Raw genomic sequence first — 25,078 nt, 5'->3', positions numbered from 1 at the left:
TCACAACATGACCCATTGTTCTGCAGAAGGTCCTCAGCAAATACTATTCGGTGATTCAAATGACTATTTGCCATCTATCCCCAGGGGTGGTACTCTGCGACGCGCCTTTGTGTGTACATCCTGGGAGTGGCCAAAAAAGGAACGTGAACGCGGTCTCTGAGAGCGCCCGGGCACCAGCACCCACCTGCCGTGTGCTGCCAGCAGCCGAGCTGCCTCCTCAAACCCCCCTCTCCCACATCTCAGAGGATGCCAGCATTTAGAGTGGGAACTGGCCTCACAGGCTGTCTGGCCCTACCCTCTTCATTTTATAGATGTTGCCAGCCATAAATCTACAGGCGTATGGCCTTTATGAGAGAGGCCCAGAGAGGTTGAGGGAGTCGACTAAGGTCACACAGCTAGTGAGTGGCCAGGCTGGAACATGAATGTAGGCCACCTCCTAAACCCACATCTAGCCCCTTTTCCATTATACAGCAGCAAGACCGGGTGTGAGGGGACATTAGAGCAGAGGGGTCTGGTCTTAGCTGACCACGGTGATACTGTACCCTGCCGTGGAGCTGAGACAGAGTGACAGAGCACTTGCTTGCCCGCCATGGTCTGCCCAGGCATCACTTAGCAGCTGCCCGAGGTGCATCCTTGGGGCAGGCAGATGCCTGTCTGGATCATTTTGTCTGCCAAGAGTCAGGCCTCAGGCAAAGGTTTGTTTTCTGAAAGTATAATTTTGCATGCTTCCCTAAAGACCCATTGTGATGTCTAAACTGGCTGCAAATTTGTGATAGATGTCTCTAGATTACTTGCTTGCTCTGCTTATTTCAGCTTTCAGCTATTATCCCCATATAAACATTTCAGGACAAACTATAGGTATGGACATCCAGGTTAATTATTTTAAAATATGCGATTGGAAATCATTTTACTGGACAAAGTGACTTTTTCACAATTTGTACCAAGTTTCATGACTTCACAGCTTTGTCTTTCCTGAAGGAAATGGGACTACACAATAGAAGATCAAAGATCAGCACATTCCTGGCTATGTGTTATTTGCAAGTCCTGTGGAAAATAATCAAGACAGTGAGAATTAGCCTCTGCCCTCAAGGGATGTACAGTTTAGTTGTGGAAAAATAAAGAGTAGCCGGCAGATATTGAATACGTCCCAGGGGCCAAGTCCAGCGGACACTGGGTCCCCCCTGGAGTATATTATCCGTGACATTTAAAGCCATTTCCTAGCAAACTTCTCATGCCTGGGCAGAGGGGCCTGACTAGCCTGCCTCCTCCTCCCCTTCCGTTTGGTGCTTCCTTTTCCAAGAACACAGGGGTGCTACCTGTGTGAGTTGGCCAGGCTGCTCCGCAGCCAGAGAATCTGGGGGCTGGCTAGATCCCAGCAACACCACACCCAGGTCTGCGCACCCTCTCCATTTCTCCGCGTGGCTCGGGAAGGAGAGGTGAGCTTGCTTGACGTGACTCAGGCCAAGGAAGTGAAAAGCCCAGACACAGTGGTTCGTCAGTTTCTCCCCAGGTCTTAACCCGTGCTTACTAACTCGGCAGCATGCATAGACTCTGAGACCTCAAGGCAGTAACTGGGAGTCTCTGGGGACCAGCTGTCTGAGACCTGGGTGGGGGGGGGACGAATATCACTTGATTTCATTTCAAGTGTCTGCAGCTTTTTTTCTCTTCTTTTCCCTTCTTTCACTTTTTAGGCACTCTTTCAGTAGGGTTCTAAGAAACAGCACTCCTCTAGCTTAGTCCCAAGCTCAGCTCTCACCAGGATTTTTCAACATCTTCCTGGTTCCCTGCCCTCCAATAATGTGCAATAAATAAATGCCATGACCAAATATTATCACCTCGTGGGAGCAGTGCCCAGCGTGGGCTTTGTAGACACAGCTTGTAAAGGAGCCCTGCATGTCCTGTTCACTGTTAGAGGGACAGGGCATTGTGCAGGGGATGGCTTGGTTTCCTGCCCCGGAGGGCAGGCCCCCCCTCCACGCTTCTCCCCTGCAGACTGCCTCCCGGTTCTTACCCAAGGAAGGAGTCCCAAGTCAGCTCATGAGCCCTGCAGTGAAAGTTGACTCCTCCAGTGCTAGAGAAAAATGGGATGGCACGATGCCTAAACTGTTGTTCCTTAAGGGCTTCCGATGGTTAGAAAGTCAAAGAGCCCTTCTCTCTCCTTGGGTGGGGAGGTCTTTGAAGAGCTCCTTTCAAATGAACTTGCCTGGGGTGAGCTCTGCCTAGTTTAGCATTTACTGAGAACCTACGAAGGGCCACACCTGTGCCGGGCACCATAGAAAGAAGGATGAGTGTGCCACAGTTGTGTCCCCAGGGGCCCCAAACCCTGTGGTTGCTGATGTAATTACTAACCCAAGATGGCGGGAAGAGCCCACGCCATGAGGGTCTGCTTTTCTCCTGGATTTAAGCTTGACGGAATCCCAAAGGAGGCCCTGTCTCTTCGATTCTCACTCTTTCTTACACTGCTTACCCACTGTGGGTTTCAGTGGGCTGATAAGGGAAGGAAACACATTCAGACTGCATTGAATGAGCAGGTTACCCTGCTCTCCTTCCCACTGGGGACGTCTGGGAGATGGGATGGAGTTTGCTTGGCCTTGTCCCCGCCACACACGGGGCCAGAAGCTGGGAGATGCACCTGCCAATTCCCTCCGACACTGGTGGAGGGCAGGAACTCCCAGCAAGCCTGGTCTGGCCTGCCTGGGGACCGAGCACCTTGCTGCGGACAGAGAAATCCCTCAGGCAGAGTCACAGAGTACGCAGGCCTGTGGAAGGGGAAGCACGGGTAGGCGTGGGTAAGGCAGCCCCGTGGCTGCCTCCTCCACCCAGGCCCAGGCCTGGAGACGAGGCAGGGAGATGGAGGCCCGACATTCCAAGGACCAGAGGAAACCCAGCAGGCTGCGTGGGAATGGCACAATGAATACCCAACCCCAGGGAGAGGAATGCAGCCCCACTGGTGTTGGCCTCTCAGCCTCTCCCCGGCAAGGGCAGGGAGTGGGGGAGGGGGCAGGGGTGTTGCTTTGTACAGTGCTCTCTTTATGAACACGTAAGTACTCAGGGAAATGGGCTTGAGTGAGCCTCGCATGGATGTTATGACGTTTCCTCGGTGCGTCCGTGGCCCGAGTACAAGCTCAGAGCACCACCCGTGCAATTCTTACACCAACTTAGCACACAGCTGTAGTGGGGGGCTGGGCAGGAATGTCGGTGTGGTTCCTGCTTCTCGTCAGCATGTAAGTGTTCTCTGAGACCGGGGCTCTCTTGGACCTTCCGGAAGCTGCCGCATAGATATGTATGTATGAGTATCGGGGTGGGTCCAGTGTTCCTGCCCATCTGTCGGGGAAGTTTCTGTGACTGAGAAATGTGTCTGTGGGATGGCCGATTTGGCTCTGTCTGGGAACAGTGGCGAGTCTTCCTGCCCTGCTCAGGCCACCCCGACTCGGCAGGGGCTTGCAACACCCTGGCCCCGCACCAGGGGGCTAACCTTGGCCCAAGTTCACTCGGGAAGTCACTCTGCCTGCTTCCGGGTGCCAAAGAGCTTATTCGTATTTATGAGCTGCTTATTAGCACTGAAAGAAATCAGCCCAAACCCTGGCGGGAAGGGAGGGCGGGGGAGGGTGGCTGTCTTCTCCTCAGTGCCCAGCTTTTGTTCGTCTACACAGTTGGGTGCTTGGCCAGCTGCTGTCCTGCCCGCCGACTCTGTGGTGCCACATGCCGTGGCCCGTGGCTGGCAGGCAGCTCCCCCCACCCCCCACCACCCCAGGTTCTGAATGTGGGCAAGGGAACATGCAGGTGTAAAGCCCCTTCATCCTCACGCGGAGCGTAGATTGAGACCACCAGGTGTCTTTTCAACTCTGTTTTCAATTGCATCACACCTGAGTGTTTTCATCAGGAGCACTTAGAGGGCAAAGGAAGGGTGAATCTTCCCTTGTTGACCAAGCGCTCAGTCTGGGGCTGGGCCACCACTCCCGGAGCAGGTGGAGGAGCCCAGGGACCTTTCTGAGGTGAGCCTCCTCCAGCTCAGGGATCATGAGCTATTACTTCCAGCCTGACCTACTGAGCCTATGATGTTCCTCCTTGCTCTTCTTCTTCAGGCCAACATAGCCTCTTGGGTTGAGAAGGCAGCAGCCGCCGGCCAGAAGAAAAAAATGGTCCTTCTCTAAAGATCCTGCCTGAGAGGAAAGCAGTCAGCGTTAGATCCCAAATTCTGTATCAGATCAAGGGGACCGCACCCAGCAGAGCCAAAGCTTTTTTTCCTCCTCTGCTGGGAATTCGGGACTCTCTGGTGCTGCTTGGGCTGCCTGATAGCAGTTTATTTTTAAGGGGGTATAGGACCCTTCTGGAGAACTCGTTCCAGGGAGACAGCTGGGCACGGTGAACCACGCTGAGCAGAGCGTCAGGTGTGAGGCCAGGCATGATTCTGACTTCAGCCCGAGTCTGTCCTCAGCCAGGCTCCCTGGGCCACAGGGAGAAGGGCTGGGAGGAAAACACAGGTAGAGAATCACAGGTTTTTTTTAAAAAAATTCCAGCTCTGTCCCACCACTCCCTGAGTGACTTTGGGTGAGCTACCTAAGCTCTTCCAGGCCGGCTCCCTCTCTCACAGAGCCCTCCGTGTGTGGTTCCTAGCTCAGAGGGTTACTATGAGGTCATGTGAGTTAATGTTTGTAAACCGCTTGGAATATTGTAAGAGCAAAGCATTGGTTAGATGACACCAGAACGTCTCTAAGACTTCAGGGCACAAGTAGCACGACTCTGGGACCCTTTATTGGTGTGTGAGGAGGGGAAAGAAGCGTTTTCCCACCCCTCTGCGCCGACCACTCGTGTCTCCGGTGGGTCAGGGAGCTGCGCTCAGAACAGTGACTGCACCGTCCAGGTGTACCTGCCCAAGCGACCCCTGGGACTGAGAGGTGGTTCCTGGGAGAAAGCCTTGTAGGAGCAGGTGAGAGGGTACAAGTGGGTACACATCACTGCTGATGTGGCCTCATCCACACCAGGTAACTGGTGAGGCCTGAGGAGCTGGCTCACGGAATCCCTAGTGTGACTCCACCCAGAGCCAGAATCAGTCTCTCAGCAGCTCGAAGCTCAGAGAATGGGAAGGGCTCTTTCCTCAGGGGTGCCTCAGGCTCATAGGCTTAGCTTCTCTCCACCCCAGATACCAAGTTATTATTTTTAATAAAACTTTTTGGTTCTTTTCTATTTCCACTTCTGTGGGGCTGAAATTTAACTTTTGAAATTTCCCACTTCTGTGGGAACTGCATTGCAGATCCTCTGTCTTAACAGGGTGGTGGTTGTTAAAACTGATCAAGGAGATTTCTAGAAAAGGCATTACCAAAAGGTGGGATTTTTGAAGGGCAGCTGGAATGGGAAGTTACATGGGAAAATGGAGGCCCATGCCATACTGGACAAGAGTGTTAGGAGCCCCTCATTCTAAAGAAGGGCCAGACCACTCACTCCATGCTTTAGAAGAGGCTTCAGGCTGGCCCTGCCGACTCCCTGCAACCTTCACCTCTGCTCCGTTCTGCAATATAAGCAGAGACCTGGGGAAGAGAAAGACAAGTTCTCACCACGGCAGTGTTCACAGGGGAAGGTTACTTCCTCCCCATAGCGAGGTGGGGGATGATTGCCAACACGTATCTTGGGGGTTTTAGAGATAAAGGAAGTTTCCAAAGGAATTTTTATATGTTAAGGTAGACTTACAGGATCCTGGTGGGGGGGGGGGCGGGTTCGGGCTAGGATTGCCTTTTGCCCTTAGCAAAGTATTAACATTGAGGCAGTTGAGTGCCTGTTTCAATGACTTGTCAGTGGGCTCTAGGTAGTAAGGAAATTTAATAGTTTTTCTTCTGCTTTTGTTTCCCACATCACCCTGCACTCCCCCCGCCCCCCCCCCACAGAGGTAAGGGGCCCTGAACCCCCGGGACTGCCACTTTTGGGCAGTCACTGCTCTGACACCAGACTTATTCTTTCCACTGATAAGCATCTTCTGCTGCAAATGCCCAAATGCCCAGGCAGCTTTAACCAGTTTCTGGTGCCCGAGATGCTGCTGACTTTGGGGACAAGGAAGGTGGTGAATGCCACCCCCAGTGTTCCTGAGCATCGAGGCTCACCATTCTCAGAGCATGGAATCTTTTGGTTAAAAGCTGCATTTGTAGGGTGCCTGGGTGGCTCAGTTGGTTAATCGGCTGCCTTCAGCTCGGGTCATGATCCCGGGGTCCTGGGATCGAGTCCCACATCGGGCTCCCTGCTCCGTGGGAGCCTGCTTCTCCCTCTCCCTCTGCCTGCCTCTCTGCCTACTTGTGCTCTCTATCTCTCTGTCAAATAAATAAATAAAATCTAAAAAAAAAAAAAAGCTGCATTTGTATAGGTACCACAGCCTGTGGAGGGGGAGAGAGCTGGAGCCAACTGCCGGGAGAGGTGGAGGGGGAAGGGCTCTGCAGAAACTGGGGCGCCAGCACCCTTAACTGTGCTTGCAGGGATGGGAAAGCATGCAGAAGTCTTGCAACATTTCTGTGTCTCGTCCCCCACCTCTCGGCTTGGGAGGCACCAGCAGCTCCTGTCCAGCCTCTAGACACCGAAATGGAAATGCCTGCCAGGTGTCCCGGGATGTAGAGAGAGGTGTGAAAAGGAGGGTGCAGCTTCACTTCCTCACACTTGCATCAGTCAATCAGGTGCTTGCTCTCACTAGCCGGCCCCCACGGCTTAGGTAGGCCCTGGGGCAGGGGCAGGCACAAGTCCCGCAAAGCCCCTTGGACAGCAGAATGTTTCCACTAGTGCCCGCGCCCCATCCCATGCCATCACTGGGCACTTTGAGGACAGCAAACCCTCCTTCAGACCATCCTCGGGGAAGGCGTCCTGGCAGCTGAGGCCTCCATTAGTGAGCCCCTCCCCCTGGGCACTGCCCCCCACCCCAGCTCTTGGGCACAATGACTCTCATTGTCTTCCTTCTCTTATGCAATAAGGCTTGACAGCTTGTTGGAAAGGACACGATGGCCTGTTAAGTCAAAAAAATCAAGCCCTTAGAACATAAAAATTTATTTACCCTCTTGGAGAGTGAAAAGGGTCCAGTTCTCTCTTAGAAACATGAAACCACTGCGACCTTGACACAGCTCTTTTTTAGGAGCATTCATTCCTTTAAGATGAGGTCACTTTCCCCCAAGAATGGACCAAAGGTTTTACTTCAGAAACACCAAAATCCACAAATCCGCTCTCCAAACGCATTTTCTAGAATGAGCATTATTACTCTCATAATGGAAAAAATAATCACCTCTACTGAGACTCTGGCAAGTTTGTGACCGCATTTATCACGATAAGCTGGCAACTCAGTTTTGCCTTTTCAAAAGGTAGTTTTGGAGGTATTTTTGGAGATCCAGTGTTTGACAAAGAATATGCTGAGAAATAGCATCTGTTTTTCCGGGTTGATTAGGAGGATATTCATTGCCTTACCTTATTTTCCTTTACCTTGACCTAATTCATGGCATTATGATGTGTTTTGTGTATCCTTGTACACCATTTCCAGTGTGTGGAAGGAGGAAGGTATTTTCTTTAAGAGCATGGAGGGTGGAGGGGCAGAGGGGAGAGGGAAAGAGAGAATTTTAAGCAGGCTCTGTGCCCAGCCCGAAGCTTGTCACGGGGCTCAATCTCACGGCTCTGAGATCATGATCTGAACCGAAATCAAGAGCCAGACACCCAGGCACCCTGAAGGAGGAAAGTATTGTGGCTGATGTTGTTAGTGTCCCACCCACATCCCCTGGACCACAGGTCCTGCCAACTACCAATTGCCCAAATGTGCATTTGTGCCCAAGGGTTCTTTCTCCCCTCTCCCAATTCAGATCTGGGGAAGGATGCATAACTTATGCGTCCGTGGGCAGCAGAGATACTGAGAAATTAACATATGCCCAGCATGCACTCAACCAGGGAGTCCGGATTTAGTAGCCTATACATTTCCCAGCCACCTGGCCCTTGGGAGGTCAGGGACTTTTTCCAGACGCGTTTACACCTTTCCCGAGAGTTCCCCTTCAGGCTGAAGCTTTAGTGGCTCACTGTGGGAGCTGTTTTCTTGGCTTCCTTTCTTCCCTGGATCCCTTCCCACTCCCCTCCAAGGATTGCCTGCACTTCCCCCAAAACTATTTCCACTTGAATCTTTGTCTCAGGATTTGCTTCTGGGAGAACCAAAACTAAAAGAGGTACAAATAAACAAAAATGAATAGAAACCAGTAGAATGCCTGATACATTATAAATATTCAAATAAATGTTTGTTACATTACAGAGACAGCCATACAAAGTGTATTCTCAATGTTTAGCCCAGAATGGAGTGCGCAGTAGACACTCAACAAAAGCTTGGAGCAGGGGAAAACAGCCAAGTCAAGCATAGCTAGGGAATCACCCAGTGGGGATATCAGAGAGAGGTTGAGGAATCATCGGCTGAGTGGGTAAGATAGACCTTGAAAATCCATAGATTTAGAGTTCTGTGGGTGTGATGTTGCCACAGTGGTGGTGGGGAGCCTTCTAGGTGCTGAGAATGGGGGCTAGCCTGGGATTTTCAGTTAGCCTCGCTCATTTTCCTATTGAATTTCCCAAAAGATTTATTTTAAACAGCTTTATTGAGATATAATTTATACATCCTAATTTTCACCACTTTCAGAGTTGTACAACTATTACTACTATTCAATTCCAGAATATTTTCATCACCAACCCCCCCCCCAAAAAACTGTACCCATTAGCAGTCACCCCATTGTTGCTCCCTCTAGCCCCTGGCAAACACTGTTCTATTTTCTGTTTCTGTGGATTTGACTATTCGGGACATTTCATATAAATGGAATCATGTAATAATGTGGTCTTTGGGAATGTATTCTTTCACTTGGCATAATGTGTTCAAGGGTCATCTATTGTTGTAACATGAATCAGCACTTGATTCCTTTTGATGGGCAAATAGTATTCCATTGCATGGATATACCATCTTTTGTTTATCCATTCCTTAGTTGATGGGTATTGGGCTATTTCCACCTCCTGGCTATTATGAATAATGCTGTTATGAGCATTCATGTACAAGTTTTTGTGCATTCAAATGTTTTCATATATGTATGTACACACACACACACACACACACACACACACACCACTCTCGGAGTAGAAATGCTGCATCATGTTGTAACTCTATGTTGAACTTTTTGAGCACTATTTTACATACCTACCAGCAATGAAGGAGGGTTCCAGTATTTCCTCAACCTCACTATTCTTGTTAGTACCTTTTATTTTTATAGCCATCCTAATGTGTATGAAGTGACATCTTATTATAGTTTTGATTTATATTTCTTTAATGACTAATGATGTTGAACATATTTTCATGTGCTTATTAAACATTTGTATATCTTGTTATGAGAAATGTCTATTCAAATCCTTTATCTTTTTTTTAAAAGATTTTATTTATTTATTTAATTGACAGAGAGAGAGAGACACAGTGAGATAGGAAACACAAGCGGGGGAGAGGGAGAGGGAGAAGCAGGCTTCCGGCCGAGCAGGGAGCCCGATGCGGGGCTCGATCCCAGGACCCTGGGATCATGACCTGAGCTGAAGGCAGTCGTTTAACCAACTGAGCCACCCAGGCGCCCCTCCTTTGTCATTTTTAAGTTGTGTGTTTTTGTGTTTTTTTTATATAGTTTAATATATTTTAATAGCAAACTTACAGGACAGAAGACAGACAACATTAAAAACATGTACTTGCATGTAGGACAACTCAGAAAGTATAGTGAACATGTTCTTTGTCTTTTTATTCTTGACTTGTTAAATGCTCTTTATATATTCTGGATATTGGACCTCTATCAGAAATATAATTGGCAAATATTTTCTCCCATTCTAGGGCTTGTCTTTTTACTTTCTTCATTAGTGTCTTTCGAAGTACAAAAGTTTTCAATTTTGATGAAATCCAACCTTTCTATTTTTTGCCTTTGGTTGCTTATGCTTTTGGTGGCCCATGTAAGAAACTGTTGCCCAATTCAAGGTCATGAAGATTTACACCTCTATTTTCTTCTAAGAGTTCCATGTTGTTAGTTCTTGTATTTAGGTCTTTGGTCCATTTGAGTTAATTTTGGTACATGGTGTGAGCTAGGAGTCCAACTTCATTCTTTTGTATGTGGATATCCACTTGTCCCAGAACCATTTGTTACAAAGACTATTCTTTACCTCATCAAATTGTCTTAGCACCCTTGTCAAAATCAATTGACCATAAATGTAAGAATTTCTTTCTACACTCGCAATCCTACTCTCCTGATCTATATATCTATCCTTATTCCAGTGTTACAATGTCTTGATGACTATACTTTGCAATTTGGAAATCAGAGAGTATAAGCCTTCTAACCTGGTTCTTTTTCAAGATTGTTTTAGCTATTCTGGGTCCCTTGCATTTCCATATACATTTTAATATCAGTTTGTCAATTTCTGTAAAAAACCCAGCCAGGATGTTGATAGGGATTGTGTGTGATCTGTGGATCAATTTAGAGAGTGTGGCAATCTTAACAATATTAAGTCATTCAGTCTACAAACACAGGCTATCTTTCCATGTATTTAGGTTTTCAGTTTTCTTCAACAATGCTTTTTTAATTTTCAGTGTACCAGTATTGCACTTCTTTTGTTAAATTTGTTCCTAAATATTTTATTCTGTTTGATGCTATTGCAAATGAAATTCTTAATTTCATTTTTGATTTTTCATCACTAGTGTATAGAACTGCAGTTTTAGGATCCCACAAAATTTTAAAGTCTGCATTTTTCGCTTCAAGATCAAGAGTTGTCATTTCCAAGGAATATTTTGTCCATCTTAAGTCACGGGGTTCTTTGAGACCTGCCACAGAGCGCCACAAGCTGGCTACTGTCCTTGAGAAATTAGTGGTGTCGGGAAGTAAAGCATGTGACTTACTTACTCCAGAGAAGGCAGGTTTACAGAGCCATGGACTTTAAAAAAATGAGAAGTCCTTGAGCATAGAATACAGAACTGGGGGTGCTACAAATAGGTTACAAGGTGAAATATTAAACTCAAAAACCTGGTAGTATAATGGGGGCAGGAGAAATGGATGTTCAGAAAAAACACGTTAAGAAGCCTCCCAGGGAAAACAGGTATGCAGGCTAGCACCGATTTTGGACATTGATGACGAAATTCAGAGCTGGAAGGGATTGTGGGATCATCTGGGCTGCTCCTCTGAATTTACAGATGAGAATACTACGTCTAGAAAGGGAAGTGGTATGATGTGCCACACAGGAGAAAAAGCAAAGGGTTTGTAAACAAATGCCTGAGTCATCACTAGCAGGAGACTTTGGGAGACGGCCCTTAGCTGCCGGCAGCCTCAGCTCTTCATCTGTAAAAGGAGAAAAATGTTGTCTGCCTTGTAGGGTGGTCATAAGGAATCAGTGATTCAGTGAGTCACCGGTCTTTCCTGGCACCATGTGCCAGGCACTGTGCTTGGGGCTTGGGACGGAGTGGGAACCAAAAGAGTCATAGTGCATGACCATAAGAAGAGTAGATTTAGGGCAAAGCTTAAAAGGCACCGGCTCTACGCTGTGTTTCTTTGGATCATTGTAAGTTCCAGTTAAATTTCCCAAGGGCAGGGCCCTATTGCATTTATTTCTAAATCTTGAGTGCCTGGCACATGCCTGGCACTTTTGAGATACTCAACAAGTTTGTTGAACTAAACAAACTTTCTTTTCTTACCCCAAGACAAAGGAGCACTTTAGATACTGAAGGGGAGGACAGGGTTTGCCCGGCAAGAACAGAGCATTTTGGGAGGAGGGGATGACCAGCGGGGAGCTTGGTGGGAGACCAGGAGCTGGGGGCCAAAGGGAAAGGCACATCATCAGTCGAACTAGGGCTTATTGTATTGTATAGTATTGTATTGTATTGTATTGTATTGTATTGTATTGTATTGTATTTTTAAAAGAAAGGTATCTCATGATAAATTAAAAACAAAAGAAACTTTCTGGTCCCTTTTCCCTTCTAGTGACTTCTACAGGTGAATGTATTTTCTCATCAAATACATCAGTTATTCTTAGCCATGTAAGCTAAGTCTTAAAAGAAATAAATGCAGTGTGTGTCAGCATCACTCTGAGGAAAAAAAGGAAAGCGGTTCTGTGCATCCTATCCCAAGTTTGAGCCCACCCAAACTGGGATAATAAGAATTCTGAGGGCAACATGATGGCAGAGAGAAGGGAATAGCATCAGGCTCTGGATCAGGAGTCCAAGCTCCTGTGAATCACTGTAGATTTCTGCAAGGCAAGGACCCTTCATTCTTGCTGGGTCCAAGATAGCTTGAGGTGAGCAGTCCTGCTGGGAGGAGGCAGAGGGAGTAGGAGACAGGCTGGGGCCCCGGAGGGGTTGGGGGGAAGCAATTCTCAGGGGAGCATCTAGATGGTTGGACTCTAGGTCTGGCTCGGCTTCTCCCTGGCAGTATGACCTTGATAGAGTCACCTCAATTCTCTGAATATCAGTTCCCTCATTTGTAACATGAGAAGTTGGGACTAGGTCAGACATAGCAAATCCCCAAGAGGCACGACCCCCTATTGTATCTCGTTTTACCCTCCCTCGATGTGATTTTTTTTTTTTTTAAGATTTTATTTGTTTATTTGAGAGCACAAAAGAGAGCACAAACAGGGGGAGCAGCAGGGGGAGAGGGAGAAGCGACTCCTCACTGAGCAGGGAGCCCGATGTGGGGCTCGATCCCAGGACCCTGAGATCATGACCTGAGCCGAAGGCAGATGCTTAAACCGACCGAGCCACCCAGGCACCCCATGATGTGATTCTAAATCCTTTTCTGTATAGACTTGTCCAGGCTTCCTACTAAAGTTGTCATGAGGCAGAAAACTGATGATTCCATACAGTCAAGAAATAGCCTGAGGTGGCTCAGTGTAAATGCCAGCTGTAGGATTATTTATGCCGAGTGCTCTCAGCGCTGCTATCACACAGGTCCTAACAGCTGCTAAAGGAAGGGAACTACCTCTTGAACTTGGTCAAAGATGGTGCCTGGAGGTGGAGATTGAGTAGTAGGGCAGACACATAGAAAGAATTTTGAAGGGTTTTTTTTTTTTTCCCCCTGGAGTATAAACTCCCAGTTCTGTGCTAGCATTCATTCCATTCCATGCCAGAACTGTTAGGGTGGAGCTGCTAGGAAATTAGCCGCTGTTAGTCTGGATGAGTTTAGATAGGAATGCGTCCTTCATACAATGCAAACAGGGAAGGGCTTTGAAGTGTACAAAACTGGTCCCTGTCCAGTGCTATTTAAGGAAGCACAGTGCAGGGCTTTTTTCCCCAGAGCCAAGGTGGAGAATCTTTCCCAAGGTGATCTAATTCCCAGGGTCGGGGGTGTGTAGCGCTGCCCAGAGTCTCCTGCCATCTGCCTGCCTTGACATGGCTCTCCCTCACTGTGGCAGCCTGGCTTCTGCCCCTGAGCCTGGCTGCTGGGCGTTGGCTGCCCTGGAAGGAAGGTGATACCTCTTTAGAAATGAGCCCAGGAAAGCTAACCCACCCCCAAAGAATTCAGCTTTTAGAACTGAGAATTGGAGCCCTTAGGAACACCCCCACCCATCTCCAGCCTCACCTCACCCCACCACTCGTCATCCTCCTCCTCTGCTTTGTTTCTCTCCAGAACACTCAGCACCAGTTCACCTCCAGTGTGTTTTTTTTTTTTTAAAGATTTTTTTATTAGAGAGAGCGAGTGCATGAGCCAGATTGGGGGGGGGGGGGAGGATCCGAGAGAGAAGCAGACTCCCAGATGAGCAGAGAGCCCGACATGGGGTTCGATCCCAGAACTCTGGGATGATGACCTGAGCCGAAGGCAGACGCTTAACCAACTGAACCATCCAGGCGCCCCTCCAATGTGTTTCAATGATTGATTTGTTCAGAGTCTCCCTCTCTCTCCTTTCTAGCTAGCATGAAAGCTCCATGAGGGCATGGATTTTTGTCTGTTTTGTTCATAGCTGTTTCTCTGGTACCTAGAACAGTCTCTGGAACATAATAGGCACCAACAAGTATTTATTAAATGATCAAATCCATTTATCTCTTCGATATTCTGTTCATCCAAAACCTGGATTTGTTTCATCTCAGACAACTTCTGCTGAATAACTTCTGAATGTCTGGAATTATTCCTGGGGTTGGGGTCTGGCATCTAGGAGGGGGTTTGAAAAGGAAATGAAAGAAAATTCCTGCTGAGAATTAGAGAAAAAGACAACATAACGCCAGTGTCCTTCTTGGATGACTTCTTACTAGGCCAGGTGCTCACACCTCACTGTTTATTTGTGCCTCAAATCAGCCTTCCCAAGTAAGTAAACTTAGCTCAGTTTTCCAGAGGAAGAGAGGGAGGTTCATAGAAAGTCAGTAATTTGCCCGAAACCACATGGCTACGAAGTGCTGAAGCCCAGGTCTTTACAAAATACACAAGTGCCACCTTCAGCATCTGGCCGCCGGCCCTCCTTCCTCCTCTTCGACTGTCTGTCCAGCTACCTGCTTTCCAGAGGGGCAAAGCTGTTCTACCTACCAGGGTCTGACAAAAGTCCCATTAGGGAATAGAATATCGTGGAAATGATCGCAAACTTGTGTGTTTGTTTAATCTGCCTTGGTTTGAGATTTCTACTACTCTGAGCTCTAAAAAGCTGAGTGATTCATTGTGATACTTACTCGTAGGATGAGAGAATGTGTATGGAAGAAGAGAGAGACATTCAGGTTTGGAATCAGATTTCCCAACTAACTAAGGTGGGACTTGTCAGTAGGATTGCTGCTGGATCAGCAGGCTCATTTTTAGGGAATTCCTGGTTTGCACTATAAGTGAAGATCAAATTTGTTTCCAATCAAGTTTAGGCTAAGAGATTTTGGGTGATGTAATCCTTCTTCCAAGCCACCAGAAAGTCAGCCCTCTAATCCCCAAACGGCAGGCTGGGAACACAAAGTATCTTGTGATTGAGCAACTGAGGACTTCAAATAAACCTCTCAGCAGTCTGGACACATCTTGTGTGTGAGCTAGCTGGCCTGAGATCTTTCTGAAGGAAGAAATCCTGGTCCTAAGAAAGTACCATTTATCTGTGTATATTACAGGATCGCTGGATGTCCAGGACAGTGGTATTGGCCTGCCTAGCATAGCTGGGTGAGAGGAGGCAGGGGGTTTCACTGCAAATAAATATCCTCCAAGCAAGTACTTAAATAATAATATTTTCTTCTAATAGAGTTTCCCTTAGATCTTATTCATACTAGTTTTTTTTCCCCTTTACTCGTTTAGTTTGTGAAATAATTAAAAATTTTCAAAGTTAATTTCCTTTGCTAGGCTCTCAGGCAAAAACCACATCTGTTTTTAGAAATGGCCTCGATGTTTGCTCACACCCTGATGAAACATGCTCCTCCTTAGATCTGATGGGAAGGTCAACAGCATGTTCTAAATACAGCCATGTCCCGGCATCCCAGCCTGGGGACCCAAAACCCTGCAGGCCAGAAACTGACAGATGAAGAGATATCCCACGTCATTAGGAAAATGTGAATCAGGGCCACAGCGAGGTATCACTTCATGCACACTCGGGTGGCTAGAATAACAACACAGAATAACAAGTGTCCGTGAGGGTGTGGACAAGGTGAAACTCTGAAACATTGTCGGTGGGGGTGTAACACTGAATGAATGTGGGATTTTCTTTGTAGGTAACACAAAGAATTGCAAAGTGACCAGCGTGCATCTCAAATTTAACACAGCTGGATAGGAACTCTTCATTTCTTGGGGAAACCTGCCCCTCTTCCAGTGTACCCTGTCTCTTGTCCACGGAATGACATCCATCTAGTTGCTCAAGCCAAAACCCAGGAGTCATCGAAGACTTCTCTCTGCCTTCATTTGGTCCATCGGCAAGGCCTTCAAATACGCTTGCGCCCTCTCCCGCTTGCACTGCTCCCGTCCTAGTCCAGCCCCCACTGGGTCCTCATCCACCGTGACACCCTCCAAGCCAGTCTCTCTGCTCCTTACGGTCCACGCTACGCTCAACAGTGAGGGTAAGTCACATCCCTGCACTGCCCCACGGAGACTCTGTGGTGACTTCCCAATGCACTGAAAATAAAACCCAAAGGTCTTGCCATGCTGGCAAGACTCAACATGAGCGGCCCCCTCCCCCTCCCTGGCTTTGGCCTCTGCACCGCTCCCCCCTCACTCTGTCCCAGGCACACCAGCCAGCCTACTTTCTGTCACCCGACAACCCGAGCTCATTCCCATCTCAGGCCTTTGCACTGGCTGCTCCCTCTGCCTGGAATGCTCTTCCTCTAGAACCCTGCATGGCTCCTTCTCTCTACTTTGGTTCAGTTCACATAGCATGTCCTCAGTGAAGCCACAGCTCCTGTCCTGAGTTACCCTCTATTTATTTGTTCTAGTTCCCTTATAGCACCTGATACAATCTGAAACCATCTTGTGTGTTTATTTACATGTCAAGTACTGTCCTTGTTCTCAACTGTAACACAAGTTTCAGGAGGCCGGAAAATTTGGTCATCCCCAGCTCCTAATGCCTGACATGTAATCGGCTCTGAGTAAACACGTCTTACACGAATGACAGGATGTCGGTGCTACAACACTGGTTTCAACTAAGTTTGTTTTGTTCTGAGTAGAATGTAAGGAGGTTTATAGAACTAAAAATAATACAATTTGTTGAATATCAGCCTAAAAAAAATGAGGATAGGACACTTAGGTGAACTCTTAGCTTTGCAGTACCCCAGGGCTCTGTCCTTGGGGCGCCTCCTCTCTACCCGCACTCACCCTGTGATCTCCCCCTCCAGTGTCATGGCTCCAAGCACCCCCCACTTGCTTACACCCAGCCCGGATATCTGCCTGAAACTCCAGCTCACTCATCCTCACTTGGTGTCTAGCCAGCCCCTCCAACTTAGCATGTCCGAACCTACTATGCCCCTATTCCACTACCATATTCAAGGGTTGACTATACACTGACAATATGCCCCTTTCTCACCTGCCCCCTACCAGGTGACTCAGGCCCCATCACCTCTGAACTCCTACAGTTATCTCCTAACTGGCCTCCTGGGTCTGCCTTTGTCTCCTCTGTCTGCCCTCAGCTCATTAGCTAGAGTGACCCTTGGGAAATAGTCACTCCTCCACTGAGAACCCTCGGATGCTTTTCATCTTATGTGGCGCAGGGTCCAAGTGCATCAGAGCCCGCCCAGGCCTGCCGCGGTTCTTCTTCAGGGTCCCACCTCGCTCCTCACTCACTGCTCTCCAGCCACAACAGCCCCCTTGCTGTTTCTTCAACATGCCCAGCACACTCCTGCCTCAGGAATTTTGAACTTACTGTTCCCTCTGTCTGGAATGTTCTTCCCCCGGGATCCACACAGCACACTCCCTCACCTCCTCAGGCTTTGCTCAAATGGTGTCTTCTCAGAGCATTTTTCTCAGATCTCCACTCTATTTAAAATTCACCTCTCCCACCATCTCCCCTTCCCTGATTTATTTTCTACTTCTTTACCATACTAATATTATACTACCTATATGCATATATAATATATATGATATTACATATATGTGTATAATAGATAATACTTTTTTTTAACACATAGATAATTCTTTTTTTTTTTTAAAGATTTTATTTATTTATTTGAGAGAGAGAGAATGAGAGACAGAGAGCATGAGAGGGAGGAGGGTCAGAGGGAGAAGCAGACTCCCTGCCGAGCATGGAGCCCGATGCAGGACTCGATCCTGGGACTCCAGGATCATGACCTGAGCCGAAGGCAGTTGCTTAACCAACTGAGCCACCCAGGCGCCCTAGATAATTCTTTATAATACATATATAATATTGCATGAGCATATATGTAATATTACCTATATACATGGGCATGTATAGGTAATTATATATGTAATACATAGACAATATTACCAATATCCATTTGTAATTTGTTCACCAGGTATCCCTCCACTAGAATGTAAGTTTCCTTATGGGAACTTCTGTCTGTTTTGTTCAGGGTAGGATCTAGAAGAGTGGTTGGTGTGTGGTAGGCACTCAAAAGCTTTTGTTGAACCTATTAATGTTGATGAAGCCAGGAATGAGGCAAGAACACAAAACCCATGCTGTGAGGTCTTTACACTAGTTAATATTGGGCCACCAACTTGCCCCTCAGCTTTCCAACATTCAGTAACACATATGAAAACAGTTCAGTTACATGAGTCAGAACGCCTGTCTATCAGATCAAACAGTTCAGGAAAATCATAACTCTTCCTGATACTGGGACTGGAGAGAAATTTCTCCCATGAGCCTTTCTGAAGAGGTTGTATATTGTGAGCAATTTCCTCCACCAGAACATTTAGAGAACTACAGCAAGGCTCATGATATCTCTCATTACATTCTCTGATGTGGCTGATGCCTTATGCCAGAGCCTGATTAAGTAAAAGCAATTGCACAGAGGGTCAGAACAATGTGGTCCAGAGTCACAGCTTTTTATTAATCTGGATTGTTCCAGGAACAAATCTTCAGTACCCAGGAACAGACATGCTCCATGGCTCTTGGGACAGCTTCTCTCAATCAAGCTTTCGTTGAACACTAAATGGCAGAGAGTTCAAGCATGCATCTGCTGAGAAATTTGCAGGTAATCCATGAGACAAGGCTTTCCTGGAGTATTATGGAGGTTGTACCAATATAAGCTTTGGAGGTGCCATCATGGTCCGCGTAAAGAGCACATCTTGGAGCCATGCAGTGCACAACCTGCACAACTGTACGAGGCATTCCTGTTTATGAGGTTGGATAAGTGTAGAGTCATAGGCTTTAACCAGTAGCCAAAGCAGATATATTTGTAAAAGTATAAAAAGTACACATATTTATAAAAGTTCCAGTGCCAAAAAAGAACACATATCTCACTTACTATAGAGCTAGGCTAAAAGAGGCAGCCATGGGTAGGACCAAGATGCATTAGAAATAACTTAAAGTTGGATCTAACACAGGGAATGGCCACACGTATGTTTGTCTGAAAACTTTTAAAGCAGGTAAAACAAACTATGTCCTTCCCCACATGCCAGCTATAAAACATCTCAGTAGAACTTCCACTCATCTGCTCACTTGGGAGTGTGGTTTGGTCTTCAGTGCACAAACTGTGAAATAAACATTGAGGTAGATGACTGAATTCCATTGCTCTCTGGGATTGCTAGCCATAAGCCACTCAAATCAGAGCAGTTACCCAAACTTACGACTATGGTAAGTTTTCCCACTAAAAAATTTGATTCTCTAAAATTTACAGTAATTCAGACATTCACTCCACTGAGCATCCCAGTCAGCTCTTCCGCCCAAGGGTTCCTAATTTGCACATTACAGGAAAATTGGTATATCCCTGTGTCTGTGTGTAAGAAGCACATTTCTTGAATTTTCGTGATGAGTCAAGGACTTTCATGAGAATGAATTTTACACATCCTCCCTCCCCCTAAAGATACACATATTTTGTCTTTCATTTATTGGAGGATATGAAGAAATTGCATGGTAATTAAGCTAAAAAATATGTAAGACAGTGATGACTAAGCAAACACCTCAGCTTTCATAATCGTGGCTGGCTCATGGCTCCAGGAATGCAATCACTGGGGCGGGGGAGGCGGGGGTCGGTTATCAAACCCTCCTGGAGAGCCTACCATGTGCCAAGCACTAAGCTAAGCACTTTCCTGAAGCTGAGTTGAGATTGGGGTAGATATGACCCTTGACCACAACTGGCCCCCAGTCTGGTGGTGCAAAGTTACCTGGCGCTGTGAGGCAGGGCCTGCCGAGCCCCCTGGGAGGAGCTGAGCTGCATGATCCCTGTGGGGGGGGGGGGGGGGGGCTGCTCCAAGGGAGGTGGGCTCTGAGTTGGTCTTGAAGAAGAACAGGATGTGGAAAGTTGGGGTCTCATGGAGGAGAGGGGCTTACCAACCTCCTACCTCTGACTACTTATGACCTCTGTTAGTAAGAGGGAAGTTAAGCTTGGGCAAGTTAAGGCCACTGTATTTGTGGGTCTCTCTGCTATGGCAGCTTCAGCTCTAGCCTAACTGATGCACCTGTGGGGTTGTTCTTTGGCTTCCCTCTTCCTAACACATCCAGCCCAATAAGACTCAGCAAGAAGGTAGGAAGGGAGCCAGTAACAAGAGGATCCTTGTGATGAGCCAGGCATGATCCTAAGCAAACAAACAAACAAACAAACAAAAAGCTGTAACTTCCCATGGACTCTGCCAGATAGGGTGTATCACTCACTTCTGGAGATAAAGATCTAGAGGTGCAAAGATTTTCCAAGATCACACACAGCTAGTAAGCAGCAAAGACCAAGAACCCACATAGATCTGACTCTTCCTGTGACTCACATGTAATCGAGTGTAGACAGGGAGAGCCCCAGAGCACTGTTATCAGGTGTCCCTGGGTCTGTTTTCACTCCAGGAGGGCAAGAGGTAGAATCCCTGATATTCTAGTGCTCCTCTAGTGCAGGAGCAGGTGACCTGGGGAACGTACGGGCAGCATTCTTTGAGGACTAGAAAGGCACTTGAAATTTTCCAGTCTAACCACCCCATTTTACAGATGAGAAAACTGACGATTGGAGGGGTTAAGGGGTTTGTCCAAAGCTAAATAATGCCTAGATAGTTCCTGGCTCTATTCAGCACAGCATGCTGTGCACCTTACATCCATGGCCTTCATGGACAAAAGGCAAATTAGGGTGTGGGTTTTCTTGTAGACCTTCCTCTTGTGTCTCTGGGTTCAAGAAGCAGATAATGAGGGAGGCTACTCTATGTTGATGAAGAAGCCAAGGACAGAAATGTGGTTCAGTTACTGACCCTTGACCATGTATGTTTATTTAGGCTATCTCTTTAACCACCAGTGGAAAACTCTGTCCTCATCAAAGAGAGTCCAGGCCCAGCCAGCAAGCAGAGAGGGATTCGGGGGAAGGGGCAGGGGTGCAAGTGAGCACAGGAGGGAGGAGAGCCCCTGGGAAAATCTGATATACATAATAGGGAGGCCATCACTGCAAGCACTTTGGGACCCTGAGGATTGCAGCCAAGCTAGTTTGCATGTTGCAGCTCAGCACTGCCTTCCAGAAAAGGTATTTCAGTGATGAAATAAGAGCTTTTTTATCTCTTTAGGAGGCTCACTGCGTTCCCTCAAGGCTCCTGACCTGAGGAAGCTGAGTCAGGAGCTGGCCCATTTGCAGAGATTTATTGGTTTCTCGAGACTTTAACTGGTTCTGTATGGGCGTATTTCCCTTCCCTTAAATGGATCATTAGGAAATATTGGACACAAATCAGGAATTCAATCTCTAAATAAACACATTTCTACCCACACAGATAACTTGACTCATTCTAATACAAGCAACTTCTAATAAATAAAAGATTTTCTTTACCTCAGAGACTGACTTCTCACTGGAACCTAGGTGAGGATCTAGAGGGGTCTTTTAAGAGTCCTGCCTGGGCTGCTGGGTGCTGGTAAAAAGCACCACATACACGAAAGTTTTTAATCCTCTGTGTTTTCATTCGCTGGTCACTTGGGATGACATCTGTGGATCATATTATTATTCCCACCTGAGAGATAGGCAACTGAGGCCCCAAGTGACAAAGCACTGGCCCAAGTTCACACAGCGAGAAACCATCCCCTTCCAGTGCCTTTTCCCATTTTCCCACAGCACCTGTTTTCTTGGCACATAAGTGAAATGCCACAGATTGAAAGAGAGGGGATGAGCCGCCAGGGACCCTTTGTTCATTCATATAAACAGTTTGTACTGAGTGCAAGTGTGCGTCAGGCAGCTTCCTAGGTGCTGGGGAGCCAGCAGTTAATAAAGCAGAGAAGACGCCCACTGCTCGCTATTCGGCTCCTTTGATTCCTGTCCCTTTCTGGCTCGTCACACCTGATGGGTACGTAGAGCTTACCGGTTTACAACGTGCTTTCCCGTGTGTGGTCTCCGGGGCCCCTTGGCCGGCCTCAGAAAGGCTAGGTGCGGTGCCCACGGGCCCGCGGGAGAGCGGCGGGCGCTTTCCTGCTGAGTTTTCCTGACTGTCCTCTCCAGGGGCCCCGAGGCTCCCTGGCACTTTCTCCACAACCAGCCCAGGGGCAGCCAGGAAGGAGCCCTCAGAGCTGCTCTGCGACCACTCCCAGCCCCCAGGCCCTACACAATCTAGTGGGGTTCCTGAGAGCCAAGTGCTGGGGAAGACAGTCTCCCCAACACCTGGTTAGTTCAAAACTGTCAAAGCCAAAGAATGTGACCACAGGCAGAGAAAAGATACAGGTATTGGTGCCCTTCCCCTGTGACCTGCATGGGCTGGGCAAGGGTACGCAGGGGATAGAGATGGGGGCGATGCAGTGTTAGGCTGGGGCCTGGGCACGTTCAAGATTCATACTTATTTGCTCTAAAAGCATCTTTGGCCCTCCTGCTGGCAGGGAGCTCCCAGGGAGGCAGGGTCCCTCTGGACCAGGGCGGGCTCAGCCTGTAGGAGGCAGGAAGTGGGGAGTGAGTGCCCATCTTACCCAAGGGAAGGTAAGCAGCTCGTGCCTGAGATGTTCTGATGAGACGGGGTGCTGTCGGATCCTGGTCCATCCATGAGAGCTGTGTGACCCTGGACAAGGTACTTAACCCCCTGAGCCTTGGAATCTTCTAGATCTAGAAAACAGGGACACCAATACCCACCCCAGCCCTGTTGTAAGTAAGTAAGCCCTCTGTTTTAAGTTCTTCATTGTTTTCCAAGTACACTTTTCTCTTTTCCAATTAAGTTTTTTCCTGATCATGTAGAAAATTTGATGATAGCTCTTTTGGAAAACACAGAAAAACATAAAAAAGAGAATAAAAATTGCCTAAGGTCCCAACACTCAGAAAGAATTACCGTTAACATGTTGACATCTTGGTAGACTTTAACATAACACACACAGTCACACACACACACACACACACATATATGTCCTATCATTTTGTGATTGGGAATGTATTCATTCTTTTCTCTTTTCACTTAACATATTTTGAGCATTTTTTCACATCATTAAAAATTCCTAAAAACATTTTCAAAAGTTTCAAAATAATAGATTTTTTTCAATCATTAATATTGTATAGAAATCTGTTTTTAATTATTTCATATTTTTCTGTTCATCTCCAATTTTGCAGCTGGATTGATCAAAACACATGAACTTTTTTTTAAAGAAAAGCTTAGTAAGTTTACTTGAAGGAAGCTTAAATAATACAGGACTGAAAATATTAGAAATCTATATACAATAAAAATGGAATATAAATTAACCGACTTCACAGACATTTCCAGTTAAGCATCATCATCATACAAATGTATTTTTTTTCTTTTCTATAGGGACAACACATACATACATGACATCATAATTCTTGCAAAACAAAACAAACCAGACACTAAAAATATTCTTAACTTTCAAAAATTGTATGAACTAAGTTTCAACCACAACATTTGACCTAAATATAAACCCTTAGTTTAATTTCATGATTTATCGTGCCAGAAGCATGGCTGGTTTTAATTTTTTAAAACAGATATTGGTATCATAACACATTGGCTTACTAATAACGAAGATATTTACATTCACAGTATCCGTGTGGACAAAAAAATTTTAATATTATTTGCTATGACCTTTTTAAACTTTCAAAGTCTTCTCAACGTGAGAAAATCTCTGCACACATTTCGGTGCCTTCTTCTGAAGCACAATCTTGACGACTGGTCTTTGTGGTTCCTAGTGACACGTCCTGTCTTACTCTTTTTCACACAGTATAAATTATATCCTTAAGCAATATGCAGTATTGTATTAAGACCCAGTAATTCTTCAACAATGTTACCAAATAACTATATGAATCAATCTCAAATGCTGCAAAAGTAACAATCTTCAAAGGGCACTTTTCCTCGTGGAATCTGAAGCTATTCCTTTTAGATATTTTTCCACTTCGATATGAAAAAGATTGTTAAGATTTCATTAGTGGTTTCTTGATGTGTTTTTTTTTACAAGAAAAACAATGGTTTTGGTTTCTTTCATAGATCAAAATTTTCATATGAGACATGTTTCTGGAAGTCTCATAGTCCGGGGATGTTTCAAATAACAAATAGGAAGTGTCTGAATGCAGCTGTAATAAGTAAGCATTTTGCATTCTCAGGACACTACCAGTAAATCGTGAAACCAAAAGTAAAATGATTTTCCTATTCCCACAATCTACTTAACTCTTGTTTTAAAATCTGAATATTTCTATTTATAATTTCTGTTTGGGATGATTATTCTAACTACCACCTTTATGATGTTTGAAGCCCCATGAAACCAATTATCACATATTTTTCTAATTTGCTTCTAAGTAGTGACTTTATTAGAGGCAACAAGTCCACCCAGTAGTCCAGTGAGATGTATTTTCTTTCCCGAAAGTTCTTGGTGAGCACAGGAGGGCTCTTATCATCACCAAATAAGCTACAAGTTCCCCTGTACTTCTCATTCTTTGGAAAGTCAAAGCTACATTCAGTCTCAAATTCTGGCTAAGTTTGGGCCATTGTCTCACAGTTTTGAGAAACCTCAGGGGAAAACACCCACTATATTTTGATGATGGGCTTCCTGCCAGTGAAGGATCCCTGGAATTAACGAAATCTGTTGGATTCTCATGGGGTAATTGTTCAGGCAGGTGGCCGACACAAGCCAGTTCCTTTTCTCTGCCTTGTCCCAGACCGCACTTCTAGGAAACTGTTTTCTGTGACAAGGATTTGGAAAAGGATGAACTTTTATTTTTCTGCCATAGATCACCCATGTAGTTTATCTGGGCATTGTTTTGCTTGTCCTAACTGTTCTATTTATGTAAGCAGCCAACCATTTTGGAAATCTCTTAACTTTCATCATGTTCTTATTAGAGAGATTAGACATTGTTTTTTGGTTTTATTGGGTTTTTTTTGTAACATCGATGGAGTGATCCTCAGTATTACTACAAAAGTTCTGTTTTTTAACATTATGGGCTCAGATGCCATAATTTCTTAAATACTGGCTCCCCAACCCAGCCCTGGAGCTGATGAATGGCGCCCTGCAGCCTAGAGCAACGCCTCGCTCCCGGCCAGGTCCCACTTCAGGGCAGCAAGCTGCAGGCAGGGACAGTCATGGGCTACGCCGGCCCCGCCCCACTCGGCTGCCC

The 25,078-nt window shown here is 46.5% G+C and overlaps 1 pseudogene; it reads right to left on the bottom strand.

Annotated features, from left to right (window-relative positions):
* LOC116642270 overlaps positions 1-25,078 on the bottom strand; it is a 43,349-nt pseudogene that overhangs the window by 15,830 nt on the left and 2,441 nt on the right.

Source organism: Phoca vitulina, unplaced genomic scaffold (genome assembly GCF_004348235.1).
Source record: "Phoca vitulina isolate PV1807 unplaced genomic scaffold, GSC_HSeal_1.0 scaffold2, whole genome shotgun sequence".
In the NCBI taxonomy this organism is placed as follows: Eukaryota; Metazoa; Chordata; class Mammalia; order Carnivora; family Phocidae; genus Phoca; species Phoca vitulina.
This window is presented reverse-complemented; position numbering and strand designations above follow the sequence as displayed.